Below are 9587 nucleotides of genomic sequence, written 5' to 3'. Positions count from 1 at the left end.
AGAATAATTGTTCTGTGATTTTGCTTTGTCCTCAGGGATTTTTGAGATGTGTGTAATGCAGTAGATTACAAATGAACATGTTGATTTCAGACACTCTGAACAAAGATATTTGTTTTGTTTTTTCTGTCTTGTGTTTCTTTCTTTATTTTTTTATTTTCTTATTAAAATTTTAAAATGTAATAGTTTTTATAATTAATCTTTGGCTTCAATAAAATGCCAATAGAAAATTAAAATTATTCTTTAGTGTTTAAAGTTTCCTTTGTATATATAACATTCCAAGCAAATGTTTTAATCTGGTTTTATTTAAAATGTATACTGTGATCAGGAAATATTTTCAATCCTTGGCTTGGAATTCTGTCTGAAATTGATTCAAACTTTTATTCAAATTAGTTGTTTTGGATATGTACAAATCTTTCTGTTTCTGGAATGGAGAACCACCAACAAAATAGTTTTTTTTAATCGTTTTAGGTCGATGGCACACCTTTTAAAAGAGTTCAAAAAAATCACAGTGACTGGTTTTAGTTTTAGGGTTTATTTTTCCTCCACTAATTATAATAATGAACCACATGTAACACTCCAAACATTTTATTCATTATAATTTCAAAAATCACAAGCAAAGTCAGAGGTCTATTTGTTCGTCAGAAAAAAAAAACACTGGCTGACATATTTATTGTCAGATTTGTATATTAATTTAAATTCTTGGTTTGGGCTCACTGGTGGAGTTGCACCAGAAGACCCACTGAGCCCAGACTTGCAATTGCAGCAGTGGACCAACTGAGCTCAGAGGTGGAGCTGCACCAGGAGACCCACTGAGGCCAGTGGTGGAGCTGCACCAGGAGACCCACTGAGGCCAGTGGTGGAGCTGCACCAGGAGACCCACTGAGCCCAGTGATGGAGCTGCATCAAGGGGAGACCCACTGAGCCCAGTGGTGGAGCTGCATGTTGAGCAACTTCAGTCGTGAGCAGCAACACCTGTTTATTAAATACTTTGATGCTTTCCATGCATGAAATTTGAAAAAAAAAAAACATCCTTTTTTATAGTTTGTTCTTTAATATGATTGTAAAAATTAAATCCATCAAATGTGTAACAAAGTTTTGTTTTTATTTAACTGCCCACATTTGTAGTCACCACGCAACAGAGGTGTAACATGGGACATAAAACCACAGCTGACAATATATAATTTTATATCAGTTCAATGATTAATAACAATGATATTACAATATAATTAAAAATATATATTTTAATAACAATAACAGTAGTAATACATGTGGAAATATTGGAAACTTCATGGAAAACAGTCATTGCTGATTTACAGTATTATAACTTCATTCATTCGTGTTAAATCATCTCAGTTATACATCCGTATCTGAAAATAAAGTTAAAACTGATTTCTTTACAGCATGCAATACATTATTTTTATTTTGTATGAAAGCCTTAATTAGTTATTTATGTTGATACATTAGCTAAATATTTCAATGCAATATACAAAGAAAAACTTTTTGAAAAAATAGAATAGATATACTAGCCGGTGAAAGAATTAAACTAATGCAATTTGACTGCACTGTTGCTTGATGTCCACATACATTGATAGTTTTTGGTGAATAAAACTACATTCTACTCTAATATCTAGTTAATAAAATAGTAATATATTCAATATACTTCACTCCACATATTAGTTTTCAATTGATCTCCCTGTATAAAATGTTTTCACAGAATGTCTGGGTCATTTAGCACATGACTGTCACTGTCAGCCATCTTCTATTAATGATGTCATTGCGGAAAATGTTTTTGGAATGCAAGATTGTGAGATCACTGCTTCTAAATGTACTAAACTAACATCATAGAAGTAACCATTCTTCTAAAATGTTTTTTTTTTTTACTTTAAAGACTACTACTAAAACACTACAAGCACAGTCCAGAGATGAAAAACAGCAGTAGTCAAGTCCATTAAATGCATTTACTTCTGATTACTTCTGATATGCTTTAACTTTCAAGAATGAATTGTGGAAATATGTTGCATTTATGACATGTTATATATGTGAAATCCACATAAATACTTGTGTTTCATATATGTAATTTGCAAATATTGCCGAATATCAGATTTCTATATGAGGGTCATCCCATGCACATGAACAATCTCAACTTTTGTTGCCCAAATTTCATCGGAAATAAATGTTCTTTGGCCTCTTCCTCCTCCTTATCCTCCTCTGTGTCTTTTGACGATATGTGTATCAGCCTTGTTGCTGAGTGTAAACACATAATTTTGTTTTAATTGTTTTCAGTTGTGAGAACATGGTTAAATTTGTGCAAAATTAGGGCTTTTTGTTTAGATTTTTGCTGAAAAAGGTGAGAAAATTGGAGGTGACGTGAAAACATGAATGATGTTTTATAGTTTTGAGAAATGTGTTAATGTTTTTGAGAACTATATTAATGGTTTGGGAAATTAGGGCAACTGAATCAGTAATTATGTCTTAATAAATGGTAAAACAAATAATTACAATTAGAGTTACAATAAAGCATATTGTAGGAAAAAATAACAGTGGTAACACATATATAGAAACCTTTTAGTAATATGGGTAAATCAGGGAAAAACTTCATTGCTAATTGTAACAACTTATTATAACTTCTTCCTTATTATACTTCATGTTGATTCATCTTAGGTACAGTATATCAACACCTGAAATGTAACATAATACAGTTTCTATAAAATAAACATACTAGCTGGCTAAAAAAAACTACATTTTATTATTAATTTTAGTTTAAAATATTAAGTTATTCATTATAATTCACTGTATATACTAGTTTTTTATTTTTTTTAAGCTCTGTTGCCCTCCTTGCATAAAATCTTTTCACATTATATATGGTACATTTAGTACATGGATAGCACAGCTATCTTCCATTAATGATGTCATCATGCAACATTTACTTGAAATGCAAGAAATTAACCACTGCTACTACATGTACTATACTAAGCCCAGAGGTGGAGCTGCACCAGGAGACCCACTGAGCCTAGGGGTGGAGCTGCACCAGGAGACCTACTGAGCCCAGAGGTGGAGCTGCACCAGGAGGCCCACTGAGTCAAGTGGTGGAGCTGCACCAGGAGACCTACCGAGCCAAGAGGTGGAGCTGCACATAGAGCAGTTGTAGTTGCAAGCACAGTCAAGAGAGGAAAAAAGGTGGCAGAATTTAAGATCAATAAATACTTGTTTATGATTTATTTTCTGATCTTCTTTCATGCATGAATTAAGCATCTAGATTTAAAATATATATATATATATATATATATATATATATATATATATATATATATATATATATATATATATATATATATATTTAAACTTTAATGTGATGGAAAGGATAAAAATGTAAAGCCATTTTATGTTTGTCTTTTTTTAATCTTATTAACTGTCCACATATGTAAACACCATGCAACAAAGGAGTAAAATGGGATATAAAGCCACAGATGATGCTATTTACATCAGCTCAGTTATTAAGAACAATTATAATACAATATAATAATTAAAAAAAAACATGAAAGCCCTAAATAGTTATTCATGTTGATATGTTGGCTACATGGCTGTTTATTACAATATAAGACAATTCATTACATTATGTCCACATTTGTTGACAGTTGGTTTTTGGTGAATAAATTATATATATATATATATATATATATATATATATATATATATATATATATTAGGGCTGCCCCCAAATAGTCGACTAAACTTTAGTCGATATGAAGAGGGCTTGGTCGAATACATTTTCATTAGTCGGTTAGTTGCAAAAAAAAAAAATCACGTGAAATTACGCAATCAAGGGCTGCGCAGTCAGTGTATGACATCAGCAACGAGAGATCAACGCCTAACGCCTAAACGCCTCCACTGTATCCCTTCCACATCCACTCCATCAGAGCGCATCTTTTCAAAGGCCGGCTTCATTGTGAACACGTCGAGAAGCTCCCTTCTTCCCAGCAATGTGGACAAGCTGGTGTTCCTCTCACATAATATGAAAAAAATAAAATCGAATTGAAAGCTTAGATAAGAATGCTTAATTTCCTTTTTGTAGTGTTTCTGTTTGCTATCCGTTAGGCTATATATATATATATATATATATATATATATATATATATATATATATATATATATATATATATATATATATATATATATATATATATATATATATATATATATATAAAAACGGGTATTTTTTATATCGGGTAGGCTATACAAATAAATAAATACATATTATTTTTATTTTTTCGTTTTTATATAATGCAGAAGTTGTTTTTTATTCTGTTAGAAAAATTAGTCTGATGTTTTTAATTTGTTGTTTCAGGTCAAGACTCATTCGTCGTCTTAAAGGCAGTTTGTGGCTTTGCTCTAATATTTTTGATTTGTATTAGTGTTCTTTAAATTATTTGTTCCACATTTTGTCGTAAATATAGTTGTTCTAAACAATTCAATCATAATTAGGCTGTTAATTTGTTTGCTGCCTTCTTTTTTTATTCTAAGTTTTGGCGTTGTGCGATGTGCATTTATTAAGTTGTTCATTTTTGTTAATTTTCCTTTTGAACAACATAAAAATTATATAAATTTAAATTTTCCACTGTATTTTATACCAAACTGCGTTTTTGCTACAGTATTTATTTTTTTATTTTTTTATTTTTTTGCCTAGTTTTGTACTAGGCCTAAGTTGCTAATAAGTTTATTTGATTTATTTTAAAGAACGAATTTTAGTTTATTTTATTAAAAACTTTTTTTTTGTTTGTTTGTTTGTTTGACATGTAAATGTTACAGTTTGTATTTTTTGATAATAAATTATTAAAATGCAAAGGCAGTCTGATTGCTGTTTTTATGTCATAATTAGCCTATAACGTTCTGGTCACTGATTTTTGTGTGTAAGCACTGTATTTAAACGCTTTACTATTCCGTTTTAAGCGCTTAATTTTTGTTTTAAATGCGCTAGTATCATGCTTTAGCATTTTCTTTCACGTGGAAGTGTTAAACTTCAACTTGAACTATATTCCTAGTATATACGCAAGTTATTATATTAATATCATAAATGAACGATTATTTGATTAATCGCTAAAATGCAGGAATGTTAGTCGACTAGGAATATCTTTAGTCGGGGGCAGCCCTAATATATATATATATATATATATATATATATATATATATATATATATATATATATATATATATATATATACATTTATGTGAAAAGAACATCTTTTATGAAGTTTAAAAATTCACTAAAGATCACAGTGACCTCTTTTAATATCATGTTTTCTTTTTCCTCCATTGATTGTAAAAGTGAATTACTTAAACTACCCCAGACATTTTATACATTATAATAGCAAAAATCACTAGCAAAACAAGAAAATAATGTCTATTGGTGCTTTAGAAAACTAGCTGTGCAACATTTATTGTCAATTTTTTTTACAGATGTTTTTAATTCTTGACTCAATTCAATTCAATTCCAGAGGTGGAGCTGCACCAGAAGACCCACTGAGCCCAGAGGTGGAGCTGCACGTTGAACAATTGCAGTCATAAGCACAGAAATACTCGTTTATGAATTACTATCTAAAGTTCTTTCATGCCTGAATAATGGAAAATACTCTATGGATTTCGAAATTATTTTAGTACTTTAGTCCTTTATTCTGTAAAATTTTTAATTGAAAATCCATTAGAATGTTTTTTTTTCTAAATTTTGTATTTTTTTTCTAAATTTTGTTTTATTTAAAAATTATTTAACTGTCCACATATGTAGGCATCATGCAACAAAAGAGTAAAATTTGACATAAAGCCACAGGTGGCAATATGGTATTTTATGAGTTTTTTTTTTTTTTTTTATGAAATGACTGTCAATGTCAGCCATCTACTATTAATGATGTCATTTTGGAAATATTTTATTGAATGAAGCTTCTATATGTACTTTACTAAGATCACAAAAGAAACCATTTTTTTGTTTGCTTGTTTTTTTTTTTTACCTTGTTTACCCTAACTTAAGACTACTAAAAAAAGTCAAACGTATTCTTGGTTTGAAATTCTGTAAAAAAAAACACTTGTGTAGCCAGAACAGAAAGTCTAGTTGTGCCTCAGAAAACCTGGCTGTGACACATTTATTGTCAGATTTTAAAATATATATTTTCAATTCTTGGCTTGGCCTCACTGGTGGAGCTGCACCAGGAGACCTACTGAGCCCCGAGGGGGAGCTGCACCAGGAGACCCACTGAGCCCAAAGGTGGAGCTGCACATCCAGCTATTGCAGTCACAAGTACAGAAACACACGGTTATGAATTACATTTTGTTGTTCTTTCATGCATGAATTATGGAAAACTTTACCTAGATTTAAAACAGATGTTTAGTACTTTTATGTGATGGTAAAATCGAAATCCAAAGTTGTTTTCACAATGTCTGGTTCACATAGCACATGGCTTTCACTGTCAGCTATCTTCTATTAATGATGTCATTAGGCAACAAATATTTTTAATGCAACATTGTAACTTCTGCTAATATATGTACTATACTGACTTTACAATATTACTCATTCTTTTAAAATTATTCTTTAATCTTACTTAAGACTGCTACTACAACACTGCCCCATTTTTATAAACCAAGAGCAGTTTCTATTTTCTTGATTAAAAATTTTCAAATTTATACTGTAATAGGGAAATATTTTCAATTATTGACATGTAAATCTGTCTGAAATTGATTCAAACTTTTATTTAAAAGTTGTTCTAAATTTGTCCAAATCTTTTTATTTTTAAAATGGAGAACCACCAACTAAATTGAGTTTTATAAACTCTTTACTTAAATGGCACATCTTTTAAAAGAGTTTAAAAAAAAAAATCACTAAAGATCCCATTGACAGCTTTAATTCAATGTTTTCTTTTTCCTCCACCTACCATAATAGTGAACCACATAAAAAACTCCAAACATTTTATACATTATAATTGCAAAAATTCATAGCATAGTCAGATGATCTATTTGTTCCTCAGAAAAACGGGCTGTGCCACATTTATTGACAGATTTTTCTATTAATTTAAATTCTAGGCTTGGACTCACTGGTGGAGCAGCACTAGGAAACCCACTGCGCCCAGAGTTAAAGCTGCATGTTGAGCAACTGCAGTCACAAGCATAACAACACTTGTGTAATAATTACTTTGATGTTCATCCTTGCAAGAATTATGTAAAACATTATCCATATAAACAAAAAACCGATTCTATATTTGTGATGGTAAACTTTAAAACCATTTATTTTTAACAAAATTCTGTTTATTAAAAAAATTATAATATATATATATATATATATATATATATATATATATATATATATATATATATATATATATATATATATATATATATATATATATATATATATATATAAACATTTTAGGAACAATAACAGTAGTAATACATGCACAATTAATAGAAACTTGTAAAAAACATGGAAAACAATCAATGCTGATGGTTACTTACAGTATTATAACTTCATTTGTTCATGTTAAATCAGTTATATACCAATATCTGAAATTTCTGTTAAAATTAATTTCTTTACAGCATGCAATAAATGAAAGCTCTAGTTATTCATGTTGATACATTTGATAAATGTTTTAATGCAATATAAAACAATTTAACTTTTTTTCAAAAAAATAGACTAGATATAATAGCAGGTTACAGAATCAGACTCGTAATGCAATTTGACTGTACTGTTGTTTGATGTCTACAAAATTTTAAATAAACTAAAACTAATACTTGGATAAGGAAATATTTTCAATTCTTGGTTTGGAATTCTGTCTTTTATTCAAACTTTAGTTGTTCTAGATATGTCCAGCCTTTTCAGTTTCACAAATATGGGTTTTTAAAATGTTTTACATCAATGACATATCTTTTGAAGGATTTCAATAAGTCACTGAAGATCAGAGTGATCGATTGATTTCAATTCAAGGTTTTCTTTTTCCTTCACTCATTACAATAGTGAACTACATATACTTCACCAATTTTTTATCATAATTGTAAAAATGACTAGGATAGCCAGAAAAGAGAATCTAAGTGTGCCTCAGAAAATCTAATCGTTCCTCAATTATTTTCAGATTTAAATTTTAACATATTGCCTTGGGCTCACTGGTGGAGCAGCAATAGGAGACTCACTGAGCCCAGAAGTGGAGCTGCACCACAAGACCCACTGAGCCCAGAGATAGAGCTGCAACAGGAGACCCACTAAGCCCAGAAGTGTAGCTGCATGTAGAGCAGTTGTAGTACATTTTTCTGAATTACTATCTGATATTCTTTAACTTTCATGCATCAATTATAGAAAACTGAATGGGCAGTTTTGCAGTGACAACACCTGTTAAATCAGGGACTTAGTCAAGGGATAGTGAGTGAGTGAGTGAGTGAGTGAGTGAGTGAGTGAGTGAGTGAGTGAGTGAGTGAGTGAGTGAGTGAGTGAGTGAGTGAGTGAGTGAGTGAGTGAGTGAGTGAGTGAGTGAGTGCTCAGCTGACAATGTGAAATTTAGTTGGGTTTTTGTAATGAAATGTTGTGCTATTTATGTCAACTTAGTTAAGAAATATACTTTCAAACAAAATTGTTAAATCATTTTTAAATTTTGTGTCCATTCATTCATGCATTCATTTTCTTTTTGGCTTAGTCCCTTTATTAATCAGGGGTCGTCGCAGCAGAATGAACTGCCAACTTGTCCAGCATATGTTTTACACAGCAGATGCCCTTCCAGATGCAACCCATACACTCATTTACACACATACTCTACAGACAATTTATAGCCTATCCAATTCACTTATAGCGTATGTGTCTGGACTTGTGGAGGAAACCGGAGCACAGACAGCACCACACAGAAATGCCAACTGAACCAGCTGAGGCTCAAACTAGTGACCTTCTTGCTGTGAGGCTACAGCACCCTGCACATGTGTGTCAATATGGGCCAAATTTAGTGTTCTAAACTCGTGAATATTATTATTTTTTCCATCTGTTTCAGTAAATCCAGTACATCCAGAGAAACAAAAAATGTAAGTGGTTATTATTGTTTCCCCCATAGCTCTATTGGGTAAATTTTGAAAATACCGGACGATGGCGCCAAATGTCTCTGTCATGCATCAGTCCTCACCGGTCTTGAATTGATGCATACACATAAAAACTAATTTCACAATTTTTCCAAAACAGCACAATAAGCAGTGATATATATCATCTATATTTATAGGTTTTAGGAATATTGTGAAATTAGTTTTATATAAATCGAGAAAAAAACATCATAAAAACGAATATGCAGTAGGCCTGTACCTAGGCATTATTATATTACAGTCATTATATTCTAATGCCCTATGCGTCTGCAACATTCTTGCAGGATGAGATCAACGGGGGTCCAGGACCTGTTTTATTTAACTATTTTTGGGACTCGAGTTCCACCAGGGTGCACTGAGTATACACTACATCACGTGATCAGAGGACAGAATTCGTGAATCCGGAGTGTGCCGTTTGGGGGCGATTCTCGTTTCTCCCTATGGTTTCTCCCCTGACTGACTCAGTTCACTCAAACGATTCGGTTCAAAAGTGATTC

The 9587-nt window shown here is 31.3% G+C and overlaps 1 long non-coding RNA gene across 1 annotated transcript; it reads left to right on the top strand.

Moving 5' to 3' along the window:
- Positions 1-349: 349 nt before the first annotated feature.
- On the top strand, positions 350-6850 carry LOC141378293 (uncharacterized). Its single transcript, XR_015511881.1, has 3 exons — positions 350-958; positions 2975-3177; positions 5493-6850. It is a non-coding gene; the product is annotated as an uncharacterized LOC141378293 (long non-coding RNA).
- Positions 6851-9587: the final 2737 nt, after the last annotated feature.

The sequence above is a fragment of the Danio rerio genome, chromosome 16 (assembly GCF_052040795.2).
Source record: "Danio rerio strain M-AB ecotype USA chromosome 16, GRCz13ab, whole genome shotgun sequence".
In the NCBI taxonomy this organism is placed as follows: domain Eukaryota; kingdom Metazoa; phylum Chordata; class Actinopteri; order Cypriniformes; family Danionidae; genus Danio; species Danio rerio.
The sequence above is the reverse complement of the archived record's forward strand: the minus strand, read 5'-3'. Positions and strand labels throughout refer to the sequence as shown.